Source organism: Hyperolius riggenbachi, chromosome 2 (genome assembly GCF_040937935.1).
Source record: "Hyperolius riggenbachi isolate aHypRig1 chromosome 2, aHypRig1.pri, whole genome shotgun sequence".
NCBI lineage: Eukaryota > Metazoa > Chordata > Amphibia > Anura > Hyperoliidae > Hyperolius > Hyperolius riggenbachi.
In genome coordinates this window covers 95048896-95071061 of record NC_090647.1, presented here as the reverse complement: position 1 = coordinate 95071061, position 22166 = coordinate 95048896, and the positions used below count along the sequence as shown (strand labels likewise).

General features: G+C 44.0%; 1 long non-coding RNA gene across 5 annotated transcripts in view; it reads left to right on the top strand.

Annotated features, from left to right (window-relative positions):
• The window catches only part of LOC137543972 (uncharacterized), a 151005-nt gene that overhangs the window by 51946 nt on the left and 76893 nt on the right, over positions 1 to 22166 (top strand). For 2 of the 5 annotated variants that reach the window (XR_011025682.1, XR_011025684.1), the window contains one exon: positions 6987 to 7145. The exons of the other annotated variants lie outside the window; for them this stretch is intronic. This is a non-coding gene — a long non-coding RNA (uncharacterized lncRNA). Of the gene's footprint in view, positions 1 to 6986; positions 7146 to 22166 lie in introns of those variants that run through there. 5 annotated transcript variants of the gene reach the window in all.

Genomic DNA, 22166 nt, shown 5'->3' with positions numbered 1-22166 from the left:
AACTGAACAAAGCACTTTATGTTGAGAATTTTCCCTATTCTATGCACAGTGCTAATATGATGAGCAAAATGGCAGCTCCAACACATCAGCCATGAGCAAAACAATAACAGTGGAAACATACTGTGGCAAGCATTATTTCAACATGCAGATAATGTCACATTATTTTGAACAATGCCTTAAAAAAGGTTTTGCAGGCACCATGTACTAGAGACTAGATTATAGGGATAATGAGACGAGGAATCCTACAATGATTTTGCTATTGCGTTTCACCTACATGTAATGTCCAAGACTGTGGCTTTTGCGTCAAACTTTGATTTGTGTATATTTGTATAAATAATATAAAGCAGAATGGAGAAAAGGTGGGGTGAGGGGGTGGAAGAGCCCTAAATCTGGAATACGGTGAGCATATTTTCCTCTAGTAGGCCTAGTGCACACCGGAGCGTTTCCGCTGCGGTTTGCGATCTGCTTGCGGGTGCGGATCCGCTAGGGTAATGTATTTCAATGGGCTGGTGCACACCAGAGCGGGAGGCGTTTTGCAGAAACGCATACTCCCGGGCTGCTGCAGATTTTGGATTGCGGATGCGTTTCTGCCACAATGTTAAGTATAGGAAAACCGCAAACCGCTCTGAAAAACGGCACTTCAGAGCGGTTTGCCAGGCGTTTTTTGTTACAGTAGCTGTTCAGTAACAGCTTTACTGTAACAATACATGAAATCTACTATACCAAAACCGCTACACAAAACCGCAAAACGCTAGGTGAAACGCTGCAGAAAAATAAGAAAAAGCGTTTCAAAATCTGCTAGCATTTTGCGGATCTGCTAGCGGTTTTTGGTGTGCACTGGGCCGTAAAGTTTGATCTTGCACTTGCTTAGCAGAAAGATGATGTAGCTGAACATAATAAGCTGTAGACTGCTGGTAATTCTTCAGCTAATGTGGATTTACAAGTCCCAGCTGCTGCAAAGGTTAGAGAAGTTCAGGTTGGCTGGGTTTATAGAAGGGACAGGACATTAGTGAAAGTAATTCCATTACAAGTGAGGCAAGATCATATTGTTGTACTGTAGACTGGAGCAATGCAGAAAACTTTTTTTTTTATTCTACATTTTACAGTGACAAATTTTTCGTATACGTGATGGGAAATTCAATGTTTTCTTTTAGCAAAATGGCCAATTAAAACCCCATCTCTGTAGGCGAAAGCAGCCAGAAGCCAGGGGGCTCATCGCAGCCCTGTGCCCTGGATACATAGGCATACTTACTATATAAAATTATGACGCCCAGAGTGGAATTGGTGTTACTTTGTAATGTTATTTCAGACACTGTCAACAGATAAACGCAGCAGAAGAACATTAGTTTATCTATTGGGTTAAATGTTGCACATACAAGCGCTGAATATCTATGCAAAAAGAACATCATTACTAAAGAGATTTTAAAGTAAAACTGTACATTTTGGGGGGCGTGGCCGGAACGAGGATGTGAGCGGTCGCACTTCTCGGAGCTCCTCACCTCACGGGTAAAACTAGCTCTTATCCTGCTAATATCCTACAGCATCTGGGACATTATACCCCCTGCACAGCTACCCGCCACCTCTACCGGCAGTATGGGGCCAAAAAAGAACGACAAAACCGCCGAGAAGATTACAGGCCCGATGGATAAGTTTCGCCGGGCAGACCAAGATGGCGCTGGATCAGCCGCGGAGGAAGACCCGGCTTCTCCGCCGGATCAGATATCCTCGCCTGAAGCTCAATCGATACTCTTAGCCATCTCAGCTTTACAAACCTCCTTAACAGACACCTTTACCACCAAAATAGAGGAGGTCAAAGCAGACCTACAACTTCTACGCCAAGATGTCCGTAACCTCCGCGAGCGCGTCTCTGACGCGGAAGCCCGTATCTCCAAACTTGAAGACGACCTCAAAGCACTTCCATCTGATGTACGCACCTCACAGGGCCATATCAAAGCCATCATAGCCCGACAGGAGGATATGGAAAACCGGCTGCGCAGGTCAAATATACGCCTGGTGGGGCTCCCGGAGAAAACGGAAGGGAATGATCCTGCTCGGTTCCTAGAAGACCTGCTTACCACACAATATGGTAGGGACTCTTTCTCCATGGCCTTTTCCGTTGAGCGGGCCCACCGCATACCCTTCAAACCTATTTCCCCTGGCGCAGCCCCGCGCACTTTCATTGCTAAACTCCTTAACTTCAGAGACCGAGACACCGTCCTTCGGTTATCCCGTGAGCAAGGCAACATTCAACTTGATAATGCCTCCATTTCTATATACCCCGACTTTGGGGTGGAAACACAGAAGCAACGCGCCAAATTCCAGGATGCAAAGCGCAAGCTTAAAAACCTGGGCCTACAATACGCCATGCTTTTTCCTGCTCGCCTCAGGGTCATATCAGATGGAAAAACGCTTTTCTTTGAATCTCCTACTGAGGTCCTCACCTGGATTGACAAGTACAAGCCTCATTCCAGCTCAGAAGATTAAGATCCACTTCTAGGACATATATATCCACTAATGTCCATGGGCTTACATGGTACAATGCCAGATGACATCATGGCACCATTTGCTGCGCCACCCGGTATGACTTGCTGCTCTGCCGAGAACCTTACTCCAATCTCACCTACTCATATAAGTACTGCATGTGGTAAATATGAAACTGTTCTAATACACTAGCTATGTCTGCCCCTAGATGCACAATGCCTACCCAAGTAAGGTGTAGAGCAAGGCTATATGTGACATCATATTTTGATGTTGCACCCACAGGTGTTATTATTCTTCTGTTATGTTCTTTTTTCATGTATTTCTCCTGATGTCATTAGGATTATGCATGTTACACGTGTTATCTATATGTTTTTACACATTTATGGGAAAAAGCTCAGGCCCTATGTTTTGGGCTATGAGCCGGGTAATATTTTTCATAGCTTCTCCGATTCCATGTCCTGCAGCCGGGACCCCGCTACCCCCCCCCCCCCCCCCGCTAGGATGTATACTTTGCATATTCCACTCTTCCCTCCAATATGGCACCTGCCTCGCAGTCCCTTAGCACTTCCTTGTCCATTTTGACCTGGAATGTCAGGGGCATGAGGGATAGGGTCAAAAGGACGGTGGTTTTAGAGTTTTTGCGTAAGCAACATGTAGATATAATTGCACTGCAGGAGACACATCTAGATGGCACCCTCCATATGGCACTACGCCGCCCATGGATTGGATGGTCCTTTCATTCCATTTACACTTCGCATTCTAGAGGTGTCTCCTTGCTTTTTGCTAAAAGTGTTCAATTTCAGCTAATAGACCAAACTACTGACAGCGAAGGCAAATACGTATTTATGCACTGCTTACTATATAATGTTCCTGTCCTAATCATTGCTGTATACATACCACCTCCGTTTTCATTTGCAATCCTGAAACTTGCACTGAACTTTATTGCTCTTTATCCTCAGGTACCCTCAATATGGCTCGGAGATTTTAACTATGTCTTATACCCTAACGTCGATAAAATCCCCCAGCCAGTTATTTCCACTGCACCCACTGGTAAAGACACCAAACTGGTGACCCTTCTTAAAGATGTATCCTTACACGATACTTGGTCAGTGAAATACCCCGATACTCCGGCATTCTCGTGCTACTCTGCATCGCATAAAACCTGCTCACGCCTGGATTATATTCTAGTCTCATCCTCTTTACTCCCAAATATATGCAAAGCACGCTTCCTCCCCTCTCCCATGTCAGATCATTCTCCATATGTTATCCAACTCAACTGGTCTTTTCCACCTAAATTACCTTTCTGGCGTTTACATCCTTTCTGGCTATCCAAAATTGCTGAGACAAAATCCTTCGATGTGACCCTTGCTAGTTTCTTTGACCTGCAAGGTCTTTCTGCATCAGTTGCATCGATCTGGGAAGTATTTAAACAATTCACTAGACAACATTTCTCCTCCAAAATAAAAAGCATTAAAATAAATTCTGCCATAAACGAACGTGCAGTTCTTCTAGAACTACAACAGGTCACCTCTGATTTTACCGCTGACCCCTCTCCCACCCTCCATGATCTCTACAGATCCAAACTGGCTGCATACGAGCAACTCCTTATAGCTAAAGCAAACCGGAAAATTTTATTTTCTAAGCAGAGAGTCTATGAACTAGGTGAACAATGTGGAGCGTTATTAGCTAAACTATCCAGAGAAATGACAGCCCCACAGGTTATTCTTAAAATAGAGGATGATACAGGATCTACTCTCTCCTCCCCTCCTGATATCCTACAACGTTTTGCCTCTTTCTATCAATCATTATACTCCAAGACCTCCGTTGCCGCTGCATCTTCAGTTGCAGATTACCTAGAAAATATCTCTCTCCCCTCCCTCGATGAACCCAGTCATCTATTATTAGACGCCCCAATTACAATTCAGGAAGTTGAAGATGCCATTTCTTCTTTGCCCCCCTCCAAATCTCCAGGCACTGATGGCCTACCAGGGGAATTCTTCAAACAATTTAAATCACTACTGGCCCCTAAACTCCTGGAATTATATAACAATGCCCTTGCAACAGGCACTCTCCCACTCTCTATGAGAGAAGCTTTAATCATCCTAATTCTGAAACCTGGAAAAAATCCCCTCCAATGCGAATCATACCGCCCTATTTCCCTAATCCAAACTGATGTTAAGATCCTTGCTAAACTCCTGTCACAACGACTTAATAAAGTTATAACCTCCCTAATACATCCAGATCAATCTGGTTTTATTCCAGGTAGATCAACCTCTTTAAATATCAGAAGATTGTTTCTTGCTATGCAGACGAGACACGAGAATGTTGGTACCAGAGTGGTGGTGTCTCTTGATGCCGCCAAAGCCTTTGATACCATTGATTGGGACTTTTTACTGTCCGTTCTTCGTCGTTATAATATTGGCCCCCGTTTCATCGCCTGGGTTAAACTACTCTACACTGATCCCTATGCCCGGATAAGAATCAATGGATGGATCTCTGATGCCTTCCCCATATCCAGAGGCACGAGGCAAGGTTGCCCACTGTCCCCCCTCCTATTTGATCTGGCGATCGAGCCCATTGCTGCTCTGATTAGATCAGATCCCCACGTCCGTGGCCTGGAAAAAGCAAATATAACAGACAAAATTAGTCTTTATGCTGACGACATGCTTTTATACTTAAACGACCCCGGGCCCTCATTACACCGTGCCCTCGCCCTCATTGACAATTTCGGTCATTACTCCGGTCTACGTATCAATTGGTCCAAGTCCTATATCCTCCCCATTGACATATTTCCCCCAACCTTGCCTCAGGCCTCCTCCCCTCTACAATGGGCATCAGAGATTACATACCTAGGTATTAAGATCTCCCGATCTCCACAAGATTTTATTCCTCTAAACTGGACACCCTTATTACAATACATATCAGCTAAATTTCAGGCCTGGTCCAAACTTCCCATAAATGTGGCAGGCCGAGCAAATCTATTTAAAATGGTTCTCCTCCCCAAGATACTCTATGTCTCATGGAATGCCTCGATATACCTCCCATATGATACCTTCTCCAAAATAAACACCCTTTTAACTCAATTTATTTGGGGCTCCTCAAGACATCGCCTCTCCCTCACTACTCTTCAAAATCCAAAAGACTTAGGCGGCTTAGCAGTTCCTAACTGTCATATATACTACTTGGCTGCTCAACTTTCACATATATACTATGACCTTACAATTAATAGGAACCGTATATGTAATTTAATGCACGACACCCCCCCTCTTCGTCATACAGACCCCCTCTGTATTATTGCCACTGGAGCTAAAAAATCTCCTCATACCAAGCAATTTCCGACAACTTTCCGTCAAACTCTAAAAGTCTGGGATACCGCTCATAAATATCTAGAGCTAGATGCCCCATTGAAATTCACCCCGTTGTGGGAAAATCGAGGCCTTCCTGAACTTCGTAAACTTCCTAATAGCCGATTGTGGATTGAATACGACATCATATACCTACACCAGGTCCTGGACTCTGGTTCCATTATCTCATTCGAGCAACTGGCAACTAAATTTCATCTACCAATACACATGAAATTTTACTATATGCAGCTCTCGCATGCCCTCAAAACCCAATTCCCAACAATACCCTCTTCCCTCTCTGATTCTGGTATATTAAATATTGTAACAGGCCCCTCTCCCACTCAACTAATCTCAGCTTTATATGCAGCCATAATGATAACTGGAGCCACCCGTAGAGCCTTTGGTAGGAAATCCCAGTGGGAGCAGGATCTTGGGGAGCTCTCTGATGAAGATTGGGAGGAGGCTCTCGAGGATTCTGCTAGGGTTTCCCCCCACATTCCTGATAGACTACTTGGCCTCTACGTGTTGCATCGCGCCTACCTCACCCCGACTAGATTAGCCAAATTTCGTCCCGGGTATTCACCTTTATGTCCTAAATGTGCTCTGACCCAGGGTACCTTCTACCATATGATATGGTCCTGCCCTGAAGTGAATATCTACTGGCAACAAATTATTAAATTTCTAAATGACAAAATGGGTTGCTCAGTCGCCCTGGACCCTAAACTTTGCCTATTAAACATAATTCCTCATGATATCCGTAATAAACACACTAAATTGCTCCTGCTCAATATCCTCCATATAGCCCGTAAGGTGCTCACTCGACACTGGATACAACCTCAGGTCCCAGAACTAGCTGACTGGATAAGATCAGTTAATAAAATTCTCCCCTTCCACAAAGCCATATATCTACACAGGGGGTCCGTGCAAAAATTTCATTACATATGGGACACCTGGACCACCTCACGCTACACTCGTTCTAGAGTCTAATACCCGTCTACAGATCTTCACACTGTCATCACTACTGGAGGCGTTTGGGGCGGGGGGCGGGACTATGGGGTTCTCGGCTGTTGTCTGTATATATTTTTTTACTGTTCACTAAGTTTTATACTCGAGTTATGTTATAACATGTCTCTTTGTTGTTCAATCCATCCTTCTGTTTAGGAAACTCTCCTCCAGGACTCTCTTATCTCGCCAATCACTCCAATGACCTTTAACATTGATGTCTCTTTTCATCCTTACATTAAATTGTCATTACCATGAGTATACCGCCTGCGTGCGGATAACATCTATTATGTACCATCACTACATTATCTCAATAAAGATGACATGTTAAATCAAAAAAAAACCTGTACATTTTGAAAGTAAAAAAGTTAGATACTTACCTCGGAATCCTCCATAGGCTTCCCCTGTCTCCCTCCACAACGCCCTACCGGCAATGTGTCCTCCCAAAGCTCGTGGCACCTGGACCTGCTCGCTAGCATGGATGCGCTTGGGCTTCGGCATAAAAAGCAAGCAAGGGCATGCTGATGGTTTTCCAGAGGACACAGGGCTGGAACGGCCAGTGGAGAACCGGGGAAGACTGCATTTTCCAGAGGCTTTGCTTTATTGAGTAGAGCCCTCATATGGGGCACATTTTCTCCTACAGGTGTTCTTTAACCACTTAAAGCGGTCTGAAAGTCAGCATTTCTACTAAGCTCTAAAAGATTCCCCACAGTTTTAAGCCTACTACCCAGAATTTTTTTTTTTTTTTTTTTAGCAGAACATCACTGAAATGGTTAAACAAAGCACTTTGTTCTGCTATTCAGCTTCAAATCCACATCCAAATGGGAGATAACAAACAAACAAACAAACACAGAACATTTATATTGCGCTTTTCTCCTGGCGGACTCAAAGCGCCAGAGCTGCAGCCACTAGGACACACTCTATAGGTAGTAGCAGTGTTAGGGAGACTTGCCCAAGATCTCCTATTGAATAGGTGCAGGCTTACTGAACAGGTCTCCTGTGTCAGAGGCAGAGCCCTTAACCATTACACTATCCAGCCACTAACAGTATCTTTGTTTACATTCTAATGTAGATACATTGCGTGTTACAAGTAAAAAACACTTTCTGAGTAGCTGTCTTTGCTCCAGGCACACACACAGTTCAATACAACTCATTAGAAGATTTTAATATATAATAAAAAGCAGTTAGAATAAAATGTAATGTAGTAGTTCAGGGTTAGCAAAACTACACTTTGGAAACTTATAATTTGTAGACAGACAATATTACTTGTGCACATTGCACATTGCACAAAAGCAAATATGATAACTGTATGAATAATAAAAAGTAGAAAAACACATTTTTATTGTTATGTTATGTCAGAGTTTCAGACCACTTTAATGTAAACTTAAAACTTCCTGTTTGACCCTCTTAACAGCAACAGAATGTTTTAGTGTGTCGCTCGCCGCTGCTGTGCATGTGCACGCAATCTAGCACCACTTGCAACCGCCGATACTGACACATCTGCCATTAGTGAATGGAAACCTGTGTTTCCTGAGCCAATCAAAGTGCCTGTATGGGAAGGATCATGGCTTTAACGACAAGCCAATGATAGTTCCTGTAATAAAGACTGCCTGTGTGCTCAGAACTCTGTTCAAAGCACACAGAATAGAATGTGTGGGGACATCTAGTGGTAAAACAAAATACATCACAGTACACATTTTAAACTACATTTTACACTACATAAATTAAATAAAAATAAATGAACCCGCCTCCCTCCCTCCACTGCCCATCATAGCTGCCTCCCCAAAAAACACTTGTAAAATGGGAAAAAGTGGCAGGCTGGCAGCATTTAAAAAAAGTGTCAATTCACAAAGAATAGAGCTTGCAGTAAATCAGAATTTTACCTCCAGCCTGGACCAGTCGGTAAGATAACAGCCATTCCGAAAGTTATAGAAAAGAGGAAACAAACCAGAGAAAAGGGGGAAACTAATGAAACTGCGCAGGTGCAGGATGCTATTGTGGACGGGAATGAGTAGAAAGCTACGCATGGCCAGGCCTGTCGGGCCTGTCGACAAAGTGAAAGTAGCTGGAAGTGGGGGACAGGAGGATCCACGAGTGACTGTGAGGGCACGGGACAGCTGCAGGGGGCTGGTAGAAGCCCCAGGTGAGTAAAACTGTTTTTTTTTTGTTTTGTTTTTTTGTAGGCTTAAAGGACACACAAAGTGACATGTGACATAATGAGATAGACACGTGTATGTACGGTGCCAAGCACACAAATAACTATGCTGTGTTCCTTTTTTTCTTTCTCTGCCTGAAAGAGCTAAAAATCAGGTATGCAAGTGACAGTTTTTGTCTGGGTTGGGACCGGGTCAGACCCTCCCTGATAAGGAATTGCAGCCATAAAACACTTTCTTGGCAGAAAATGGCTTCTGAGAGCAGGAAAAAGATAAAAAAGCATCAATATTTCATGGATTTTAGCTGTGGCATACTGTAATGCACGTGTCATCGAACAGAGACAATTAAACAGTAAAAACTTAAAACGTAGATTTAAAAATAAAATAAAACTGTTAGATATCTAAAAAAAAAGTCATTTTTAGGAGAAGAAGGATAGATACAATTGTTTATCTCATAAATTTATTTTCACCTCGTGTGTCCTTTAAGTGTCTGTTTAAAGGGGAACTTCAGCCTAAACAAACATACTGTCATCAAGTTACATTAGTTATGTTAATTAGAATAGATAGGTAATATAATCTCTTACCCACCCTGTTTTAAAAGAACAGGCAAATGTTTGTGATTCATGGGGGCTGCCATCTTTGTCATGGGGGCAGCCATCTTTTTGGTTGAAAGGAGGTGACAAGGAGCAGGAGACACAGTTCCAACTATCCTGTGTCCTGATTACCCCTCCCAGCTGCACACACTAGGCTTCAAATGTCAAATTCAAAATGTAAAAAAAAAAAAATTGCACCAAAACAGCAGAACGAGAACAACAAAATCAGAAATCCCATCATGCTTTGCACAGCATCAGGGGAAAAAAGCCCGGGCAGTTTTCTTCTGTGCAGCTAAAAATGAGGCTTGTATAAGAGAAACAAAGTTCTGATGCTGTGAAACTGTTAAAGAAACACAAAGTGCTTGATTCAAAAAGCGGTGCTAACTGTTAGCACGCCTGTGAAAACCCCCTTAGCACGTCTAAACAAGCTTTTCGCGCATAAAACTTTACGCGCGCAAAACTTTATGCGCGCAAAACTTTACGCGCGTACTGCACAGAGCGTAGGGCGCACCGCGCGAAGTGCCCATTAAAGCCTATGGGACTTAGCGCGCGTAAAACTTTGCGCGCGTAAAAGTTTACGCGCGCAAAGTTAGCGCGCGATCTGATTGAGAAATCCGGTGCTAACCTACTTAGCACCCTGGTTAGCGCGTCTAAAGACTTTAGACGTGCTAAGTAGGTTAGCACCGCTTTGTGAATCAAGCCCAAAGCCTTTTCAGTGCTGCTGAGTTTATTTTTAGTCCGGAGGTTCACTTTAAGTGAATGAGTGTTTTACATTGCAAGAACCTCACAAATTCTTGAACTATGCACAGACAGACCAAGGCAATTTTGAATAAAAGTGTGCAAAAAAGGGGAGTCCTGAGTAAAACATGAATAAAGAAAACAAATCCATCATGTATACTGTCCCAAAGCCACCCCTTTACGTCTGCCCATCAATACATACACACCATAGCCACATCTCAATTATACATTTGGCAGACTGATCAATTTTTTACATTTCGTGTAACCTAACCTGACTCTAACTATTAAGAGCTTGTTTTCACTTGCCTCAATGCCTTATTATTTTATGTTCATGGTTACAGATAAGTGTAAATGATCCTTATGTCTCTGTGGACTCCAGCATAAAGTATAACTATCTTTCCACAGCTGCTAGTCATGATAATTCTGCACATATAGTAATTAATTCTAATGTGCTGCTCAGCATGCTACTATTATATCGCGCCTTTAGGAAGCAATTATTTTTAATATTTCTCTCCAGGAGGCCATAGCAATGCCTTTGTCAATAAACAGTATACTACATCAGGAGCAACAATGTCCTCTTACAAGGTGAAATAAAAGAATGAATAACCCTCTCTACCTCCAATCAAAGTAGGAATGGACTAGCAAAATACTCAATTGGGACAAGGATTAGTATGAGAGATAGATTAGTGAGCAGGTATAAAGTTATAGGTGGCTCAGATACTGAAAGGGTCCCAGTAATGTACACGTTACGGGGACCAGTATTGGAGTTGAAGTGTCCTGAGCACAGGTACCTGTCCAATTCCTCCTAATGGAAGAACTTAAAAATGTTTTGTCTTTAAATCTTATTAATACGTTTTTAACACTCTCTCTAGCCAGCTGGCCACTAGAAAAATTAGGAAGGTGCCACCACTCATCTGGTAAAGTAAAAAAAATCCTTTATTGGTACAAAAAGTGCTGGCCACCCCACCTATTTAAATGTACCCGAAGAAACTGATTATTTATTATTATGGTATTATGGTGCTGATGTAGGAGGGTACGCGATCATGAAAAGGTGAGTCTTAAGGACTCGTTTGAAGATAATAAAGGCAGGGGCGAGTCTTATGGCTAGTGGGAGCGAGTTCCAGAGAGTAGGGGCAGCCCTAGTGAAGTCCTGCAATCGTGCATGGGAGTGAGATATGCGTGGTGCGACCAGGCACAGGTCGTTGGAGGATCAAAGGGAGCGGGCCAGTATGTGCCTATGAACGAGATCGTAGATGTAGGTCGGACAGGTCCTGTGCACTAATTTGGAGGCCAAACACAGAATTTTGAAGTTGATCCTGAATTGGATGGCGAGCCAGTGGAGGGCATTACAGAGGGGAGTTGTGGAAGCAGAGTGATGGAAGGAGTTAATAAGTCTGGCTGTGGAATTAATTACCGATTGAAGGGGGGCAATACGGTTAGAGGGAAGGCCCGGTAAAAGAGAATTTCAATAGTCTGGGCGGGAGATGACATGGGCATGGATGAGGAGTTTGGTGGTGTCAGGGGACAGGTAGGAGTGGTTCCTGGAGATGTTGCGGAGGTGGAAGTTGCAGATTATTTGCATTACAGCTTCATGGTATTGCTGATAAACATGAAATAATGTTCACAAGAAGCATCATATAAGTGTTAAAAAAACAAGGTATGTGAATAAGTGGAGAAATACATGTAATCTCACTCCATGATGAAGGGGCACAGCAGTGAGGAGGGAGGGTGCGTGTGCACACTGGGTGGCAAAGGGCAGGCAGGGCAATTTTTAACCACCCGGGTGAAGGGGGGAGCAGTGGGCAAAGGGACAGATCAACGACTGTATGCCAGGGCAGGCCAAGGGGAAAATGGGTGGAGCAATTTGCACAATGCACAGTGGAGGGAGCGCTCCCCTCTCCAGGATCCATCACCATCCTACTAGGCGCTCTTTCTCTGTCAAGTAATTACAAAGGCGCTGACACCATAGAGATGGACTATCTATGAGGTTGAAGATGGATCCTGGAGAGGTGAGTTCTCTCACCATCCACCCATTGCTCCACCCCTTCGCACACCTGGAACAGAATCATCCCCCAAGGTACAGAAGGAGTGTCATCTCTGACTGGCTTGTAATTCTGGTTATTCACAGTGGAAATGGCCAGAACTATTGGCCATTCTGAGCTGGTATTTCCTCTATAGACTTAGAAAGCCAAAGCCAGTTATAGAGTGGATAACTGAGAGAGTGACTCGCTGGGAGAAAGATTACAGTACTCTGAAATGCACCTTACTTGCTTTATTGTCTTCCTAATGCATAACTAAGAAGTGTCTAGACTCCACTAGCTATGCATAGTAAAAGCCGATCATCAGCTTGCAAATGCAGTGTTGTTTAGTAAGTCAGGCAGGATGGGAGGAGATTCAAAAACTGTACAAAATGAGTAAATATTAGTCTTACCATGGAAGAGGAATATTTATTGGACACAAAAGGACACCATGTTTCACGAGTCTTACTCGCTTTTTCACAATGCTACTTACATGGCTGTCCTGCTGACCTTGCTGGCTACAGTACAATGTCTAATGCTAGGTACGCACCATACAATTTTCTGTTAGATTCTTCTGTTAGATTTACCTACAACATGGAAAAAAGCTATCTGACAGGTAAATCTAAGAGAAAATCTAACAGCAAATTGTATGGTGTGTACTACCTAGCATTAGGTTTACCACCGATCGCCGGCTATTGTTAGCCCTTTTAAAAGCGCTAGTGCAATAAATAAAAAGTATATGGCAGTGATCTCACTACCGTGATCGCTGGCGGTTCACGGTAAACGCAAACTTAGTGCATGCAGCCTTTTTTGCAATTTTTCAGAGATCGTGATTGAAATGTTAAAAAAGTGAATCGCGATTGATCAAAAATCTTGTAAATGTACATTAAAAAAATACACATTTATCATGAAAAAATCCCCAATCCCCAGTGCGAATGGGCCTTTAATCACACACCTGAAGCAAGCATGTGGTTATTGTGGTCATACTTTAGTCAGGTCACCTGATCTGCATATTCATTCTGGGTCAGTGCCTGAAAGCATTGAAAGCAGAGGACCAGCAAACAGGGGCGTAACTAGACTTATTACGGCCCCCCTTCAAAAATGATAGCATGGGGCCCCTTGGTCCTCTAACCCCATGAGGGTCATGTGATCTGGAGTCGGCGAATGGCAGCAGGGAGTGTTCTGCTGTGAAGCAGTGTCTGGAAGCAGAAGAAAATTAAAGCTGCTCGCTACTCTGCATGGCAGGAGGATGTGGCAGGCACTTTTTTTGAGCGAACAGGGAGGTTTTTTTGCTAATTGGCTGCACTTGCGGTTGGGGAGAGGGAGGAGGAGGGGCCCTCAAAGCTTCTGGGCCCCCCTGCTATGGCAGGGATTGCAGGGGTGATTGCTACGCCCATGCCAGCAGGACAGCCAGCCAATCACCATTATTGAAAAGGAAATAAATACGGCAGCCTCCAGATCCCTCCCTACGGGGTCTTTTTAACCTCCTTGGCATTCAATTGTTGCGGAGGGCTATTTTTTTTTAAAAAACTTGTTTTAAATCATGTAGCTAGCAATAGGCTAGCTACATGTGTCCCCCGATCGCCCCAATGCTGTGTGCCGCCCCCGATTACCGCTTCGGGATTCTGTGAGAGCCATAACTTCTTCTTTCAGCTTCGGTCGTCGCTATGGCGATAATTGGACATGACGTCTGTCATCATCGACGTCATGACTTCATGTGCAGTCCCGATCCTCGCCATAGCGAAGCCTGGTGGTGATGGAAGAGGCTGCGTCAGCGCGGGCTCCGGCGGGGGGCACGTATAACGCCGCCGATCGGGGCGGGGGGGGGGGGGGGGGGGGGCCGCAGCAATCGGGCAACACATGTAGCTAGCCAAGTGCCAGCTACATGATGTACAAAAAGTTTTTTTTTTTTTTTAAATCTCCCTGGGCCATGCTATCCCCTCCGGCGGTAATGGACGAGCTGAGCTTGTGCATACTGCTCAGGAGGTTAAGAGATTTTCTAAGTCCCGATGAAATTAAATTCCCATCCATTGAGTAAATAACCCTTCTGGGTCTTTCATGTTTGGAATTGGATTACAAGTATTTTGGTTTTCAGTGAACACAACTGACTGAAATGTAATAAATGCCCAGCCCAGTAGCTGGAGGTGACAATGGACTTTTCCAAAGCCATCATATTCCTTCCAGACAGTTTTAAATGCATTAAAAATAATAATATAAAAACAACAAACAGACCATCTGGGAAGAAGCAGAGTCGTCATCGCAGCCACATGACGGGGAGATGAGCCATTCAGACCGAGAAACACTGTCAGATTAATTTCCTTGACATAACTTTTAATGGGTAATATTTCACACTGCGAGAGATGACTGGATGTTTTTCTTCTCTTCAGAGCACTGCGTGCCGCCATTACCTGTGACAAATAACCTTTCCGACGGCAGATAAAAATTTACAATACATTGTGTTTCATTGCCGCGATAAATGTCATCTTTACTGCCTGTTTGTTGTTTATCCTATGTTAATGTCGCTCCTTCCTCAAACTGCAACATTTACAAAACCGATAACATTTCATTGAAAAGTAAAGTGACTGTCTTAAAACTGGTAGATAAGATTTAAAGAGGCACTCTGGGCTCTGGGAAGGTCACCCAGTGGATTGTTAAAGCAAACCTGGGAGGGAAAAAAGTTTAGAAAATAAATACTTACCTAAGTAATGGGAGGCTCTGGATAGTCTCCCAACTTCCACATACTACTGACTACTGTGTTAAATTCAAGGGCCTGAGTTACGTAAATTTAAAAAAGGGTCACCGGAAATAGCTGCTAGGCCAGGGCTGTGCAAACTTTGTGCAGCTCAGGCCACATGCTGCGGACTGCGGGCTGAATTCTTGCAATTTTTCCCCTCCTCCCTCCCTGCAGAGTCGCAAGCGGGCGGTAACATGGGGTTAAAACTCAGACCTGGGTTTGATTCCCGGGCCAATGTATGTAAGCTGGCTTTTGAAATCCTACAATTCCCTAAGCAAGCTATTTTTTCTCTTGGATATATCACAATGGTACATGCAGGGGAGGACTGAGACCTTTTGGCCTGGGGGGACAACACAAACTAGAGGCCCGTTTCACGACATCCCCAGCCCAAAGCCATATCTTTCTTGTGTGCAAATCTTCAAATTGTGATGACTAACAGCCCCAGCCACACACACGCGCACACACACGCACACACACACACACACACTATGTACCTGATGCCTAACCCCATTTCTCCGCACAATCTTTCTGTCTGTGTCTGATGCCTAAGGCCCCATACACACATCAGACCATAGTCTTTTGAAAATGAAAGATCACAGACCAATCTTACCACCCTTCATGTAGTATGAGAGCCATACTCTACACAGTCTTTTCTATGGAGCTGAACTCCACATCAGAAAAAAATCTTTGCAAGATGCTGCACACAGATGCTGTACAGACACAAAAGATCAGTATCTGCAAAAGATCTGTTCCTGCCAAAAATCCATTCCTGCAAATTGCAATGATAGTCTATAAGATCTGCAGATCATCATACACACATGATTTAGCTGACATTCATCTGCAGATCAGATCCACCAGGATGGATTTTCAGATCTGCAGATGATTGCTTGATCTGCAGATGAATGTCAGTTAAATCATGTGTGTATGATGATCTGCAGATCTCATAGACTATCATTGCAATTTGCAGGAATGGATTTTTGGCAGGAACAGATCTTTTGCAGATACTGATCTTTTGTGTCTGTACAGCATCTGTGTGTGCAGCATCTTGCAAAGATTTTTTTCTGATGTGGAGTTCAGCTCCATAGAAAAGACTGTGTAGAGTATGGCTCTCATACTACATGAAGGGTGGTAAGATTGGTCTGTGATCTTGCATTTTCCAAAGACTATAGTCTGATGTGTGTATGAGCCTCAACTTTAAAGGAGTTATCAGGCTTTTTTTTTTTTTTTTTTTTTAGAAAATAAGTGCTACTTACCCAGGGCTTGTCCAGCCCCAAGCTTCCAGCATGTCCCTTGCCGCAGCTCTGCAGTCAGCTGTTCGCTGCCGCTGCCTCCCAGCCCCTGGCGATGACATCAGGCCGACTGCGCCTGTGCGAGCGGCGCTGTCAATCACCGCCACATGGACCAGAGCGTACTGTGCAGACGCAGAACTACTGCGCCTGCGCAGTACACTCCGGTTCACGTGGCGGTGATTGACAGTGCTGCTCGCACAGGCGCAGTACAGGCCGACATCCAGGTCGGACTGGTGCCATCGCCGGGGACTGGGAGGCAGCGGCAGCGAATGGCTGACTGCAGAGCTGCGGCAAGGGACATGCTGGGAGCATGGGGCTGGAGGAAGCCCCAGGTAAGTAGCACTTATTTCATTAAACCTGATAACTCCTTTAAACAACCCTCCCCCCCCCCCACACACACACACAGTGCCTAACTGCCTGCCTCCCCCCTCCCCTGTCGCCAATCACACCACAAGAAGAAAAAACGTTCTCCCTCAGGCCAGGGTCAGAATGGGGATGATTATCACACAAAAAAAACCTCAGAGGGCACTGGCCTGGGCAGAGAATTGAATTTGACAGCAGTAGCAGGCAGGCAGCAAAGTGTGAGTAACTCAGTGACAAGAAGGGAGAAGAAGTACAGAAACAAAATTTATAAAAACCACCTTCTCCTCTGGCAACCTGGACCCGACCTCCTCTATCCTCCTGTCTCCTCAGTCCTACACCTCCTCCTCCTCCACAGCAGCAAGCAGCTATAGGTGGCATCTCCGACTCCCAGCCCCCAGAGTGTCCGACTCCTCCAGCCAGGACAGCCAGCCAGCCACTCATAGCCGCAGCTCCAGGCCCCCAGCCCCCTAGCACAGAAAGCTGAAGAGTGAGAAAGCTCACTCCGACGACACCTCAGGCACAGCAGCACAGGGGAGGACTGTGTCCGACTCCTCCAGCCAGCCACTCATAGCCACAGCTCCAGGCCCCCAGCCCCCCCAGCACAGAAAGCTGAAGAGTGAGACAGCTCACTCCGATGAAACCTCAGGCACAGCAGCACATGGGAGGACTGTGTCCGACTCCTCCAGCCAGCCACTCGTAGCCACAGCTCCAGGCTCCCAGCACAGAAAGCTGAAGAGTGAGACAGCTCACTCCGCAGGCACAGCAGCATGTTGCGGGCGGCAATAGCTCCAGGCGGGGGGCGGAGTCAAGCGGGGTCAACCCACCGGGCCGGAGAGGACCTAAGCTATTTGTGTCCTTGTGCCGCTCACATCCACCGCAGGCGCAGCCACGCACAAGGGCACACCACGGCCGGCTGCCTCAACCCCTGCTCTGATTGGATACTTCAACTTGCCGGGAAATATCGCGCGAGGTTGCGATCCCCACTGCGAACCTGTCACCTGTGGTATGTCTGCGGCTGGCCTTAATTACTTAAGATTTGGGTGGCCCGGGGGGCAATTGCCCCCCGTCCCCCTGGGCCAGTCCTCCCCTGGGTACATGCTAGGCTGGCTTCAGCATGTAGCATTGTAGTGTGTTGTGTTGGTGGTATAATGGTTAGGATAGCAGCCTACAGAGTGGTAGGCCTGGGTTCGATTCCGGGCCAATGTATGTGAGTTGCCTTTTGAAATCCTACAATTCCCTAAGCAAGCTCATTTTTCTTTTGGATATATCACAATGGTACATGCTAGGCTGGCTTCAGTATGTAGTGTTGGTGGTGGTATAGTGGTGAGGAGAGCTGCCTACCAAGCTCTAGACCTGGGTTCGATTCCAGGCCAAGGTATGTAAGCTGGCTTTTGAAATCCTACAATTCCCTGGAAGACAAAAGAACTGAGGTAACAGTCAATAGGTTCTATGGGCTACCATTTAGCATAAATAAGGTTCCATTTGCGATTATTTAAATTTTTCCGCTGGAATTCCGCGGAATTTCGCAAAAATCCAGCGGAATTTTCATAGTGACGGAAATCAGCGCTGGCGGAATCCGCGAAATCCGGCGGAACGGAATTTCCTCTTTCCGATCATCCCTAGGCGTCACATGTAATACGCTGGCACATCCTGACGGTGGGCCATGTGATGCCCTGTTGCCATGGAGACACAATGCTGGAATCGGCGGGCAGGTGAGTTTTAACCAATGGTGTAGCAATAGCCATAGCAGCCATAGCAGCTGATATGGGGCCCTGGAGCATAGGGGGGGCCAGGTGGTACTTGATGTATTCACCATTAACTTTCCCCCCCCAACCTATGCCTAACCCTAACAACCCCCCAACCTATGCCAAATCCTAACTGATCCCATTTCAAACTATGCCTAACCCTAACCGACCCCTGCAACTTATGCATAACCCTAACAACCCCCAACCTATGCCTAACCCTAATCGACCCCTGCAACCTATGCATAACCCTAACAACCCCCAACCTATGCCTAACCCTAATCGACCCCTGCAACCTATGCATAACACTAACAGCCCCCCCCCCCAGGTGATACCTAACCCCAACTAAGCAGCAGGTACAAATACTAGGTGCCAGAGATATCATGATACTTTGGATGCCCCCCCTGAGTTGGCATAAAGTATGCATTTTTTAATACATACTGTATTTTTTTAGTACATACTGGATAATCACATGAAAAAAATTATGACTGATGGCTGTTGACAAAAGGCAAAGGTGTGTATTCAGTCTGCTATCTTGATTTATTGAAAAAGTTCTGTTCTGGTGAACATGAAAAAATAAATAAATACAAAAAATAAGGCAAATGTGCATAAAGACAAAATTCACAACTTACTATAGAAACTGGGAACTTGTCTGATGAGCAATATTTAAAGAAGCAGGGTCAGCCATCATATGCCAGGAAAAAAACACATATATGAGTAGATAACTACTTGTTCTACTTACATAGCATATGTATTGTACTGTCCATGTTTTGATTTCAGTGTTTTTTTATAGTAAATAAAGAAAATTCTGTTCTTGGCATTTCCCATCTTGTGTCCCTCATTCAATCCTGATGAAATTTCCGCCATGACTTTTTTCTCCTAGAGACTGCACTGTCATAGCCAGTTTGCTTTGTAAACACACGAGAGCACAGTATAGATCGTATTTCAGCTTTATACTGAACTGCCCTCAGCTAATCAGTGAGCAGGAATGTGGGAGGGGAGATGACAAGCTTCCTTCTCATTGGCAATGGCAAAAATAGAGCCAGTCAGACTGAGATTAGATGTTTTACAGCAGAAACATTTCTGAATAGATTGGAGTGCAGGGTCAGGTTTCAGGCTGCATAATAAACACAGAGCAGTGGTTAAATAGAATTTTTTGATTTTTTTTGTGGCTGATAATCCCTCTTCAAAAACTTAATTATTTCCTCTAACTTTTCTACTTTGTGATTTTTTTTTAGTTTGTTTTTCAGTTTTAAGCCTCTTTTTAATGCTTGAGTTGTTGATAACAAATACATGCTGACATTCGGAACAGTGAGCAATTCACTGCACAATAGATGTCCTCACAATAGCAATCATTAGGGAAGCAGAAAGCCTAGACGCCGGAGTACATGGTGTAATATTGCCGTCAATGTACATTGCTTTGTCACTAGAGCAGGAGAATGTAACCCCCTATAACATGCTGGAGACAGTAACGTGCTGAGGTGACATTACTGGAAAGGTCACATGTCCCTGGCCAGACATGTCAGGAGCTTTGAACATTGTGACATTGGCGTAGAGCTGGAATATATTGAGCCGCAGACTTGTTCGGAGCACGGTGTGAAACAAGTTTGAATCAATCTCTACTCTAATGTATGGTAATTTATTTCATCCAGCTCATCCAGACAGACAATACTGGGACTGATTAATGAAAACTAAAACAAAAGTGGAGTTATCGCCCATTGTAACCCATTATGATTTGTCATTCATATTAAACAAGGGGTGTGCTATATGAAAATGGAGCAAAAGCGGAGATGTTGCTCATAATAATCAATCAGGTTACTTTATCCGTTTGAAGGATCTTCAAGTCTCGGCTCTTCCTGTTCAGTAAGCCAGCATCTATTAAGTAAGGAGTCCTTGGGCAAGACTACTTAACACTGCTACTAGCTATAAAGCGCGCCATAGTGACTGCAGCTCAAGCACTTTGAGCCTGCCAGGAGAAAAGCGCAATATAAATGTTATTTGTCTGGTTAAAATGGTTAGCATCATTTATTTTTTATTTTTTTTAAGTTTTTTTCTTTTGCACAATCTAACATACAACATATAATATACCTTTAAAAAATTGAGCATATTTTAGTCCAAAGCCTTGCACACAATGTAGAGGGGCAGCTTCTTAGCTATAAGAAAGGACTGTAAATTGTGTGTGTGTAGGGGGGGGGGGGTTGGGTAAGACATAAATAAAAAGTGTACATGGGAGACAGGTTGGGTAAGGCATAAAAACGGATTTTGCATGGGGGGGGGGGGGGGGGGCAGGAAAGGGTTAGGTGTAAGCAACCCTTTGGGGGGACAGTTAGGATAAGATATAAAGATGGGGGAAGGGCGGGAGAAGTTTGGGTGTAAGGAAAGATGGACTGTACATTGGGGGCCAGGCTAGGGAACGACATAAGGAAGGAGAGTACAAGGGGTCAAGAGAAGGTTAGGTATAAGAAAGGACTGTACAGTGGAAGGAGGTTAGGTATAAGAATCAACTATACATGGGGGGGTAGACATTAGGGAGGTATTGGGTTAAGATTCAAGGAGGAGTTTACATTAGAGTGGAGGTGATGTTGATGCATTAGGAAGGAGAAAAGCATAATTTAACTATTGACAGTCAATAGGGAAGAACACCGCAAACCACAAAGAGAGTGTTGTTGCCAAGCCTATAGTAGAATATTCCAATGGTGCCCACACATGTTACAATTTTTCTGTTCAATTTTACCCCAATTTAATTAAAACAATCAATTGTGTAAAAAAAAATCAAGAGAAAATGTTTTTCCAGATCGAGAAATTTTATTGAAATTGCCATTATTTTTCAATTAAAATCAGTTGGAAAGGTTGGAAAAATCAGATAAATTTTGTCAGAAATTGAATGGTGTGTGGAAGGTGGTATGAAAGTCATTTGACCTAATTTTAACCACTTAAGCCCAACTGGATGAACATTCTCGTCCAGTTGGGCTGCGCACACTCCCACGGGCCACGCACACTCCTGCTGCCAGCTGTTAGCCCAGCGATCAATGAATGGGATTATAAATCTCATTCATTGATCGAAGTCCCCCGCAGAAAAACCGACAGCGTCTCATCAGAGACTGCAGTTTTTCTAAGTTAAAAAAAGTTCCCCGTCTTCACTCTTCTTCCTAGAAGCGTATGATCACGCTTCCAGGATTTTTTCACTGTGGCCATCTTGTGGCCAAATAGTAAAACTACAAACACATCCATTTTTTTTTAAATAAATACATTTTTTACATTTAAAATTAGCTGTTTACATCCCACACCAAAAATTACCCACATACAATTTTAATACAAAAAAATAAAGCTTTTTATATATGCATGTCAAAGGAGTATATTAATATAATTTTTTTAATTATGGGCTTGTAAATAGTGATGGACGCAAAATTGAAAAAATGCACCTTTATTTCCAAATAAAATATCGGCGCCATACATTGTGATAGGGACATAATTTAAATGGTGTAATAAGCGGGACAAATGGGAAAATAAAATACATGGGTTTTAATTACGGTAGCATGTAATAATTTCAAACTATAATGGCCAAAACTGAGAAATAATGATTTTTTTTCCATTTTTTCTTAATATTCCTGTTAAAATGGATAGAATAAAATAATTCTTAGCAAAATGTATCACCCAAAGAAAGCCTAATTGGTGGTGGAAAAAACAAGCTATAGACCAATTAATTGTG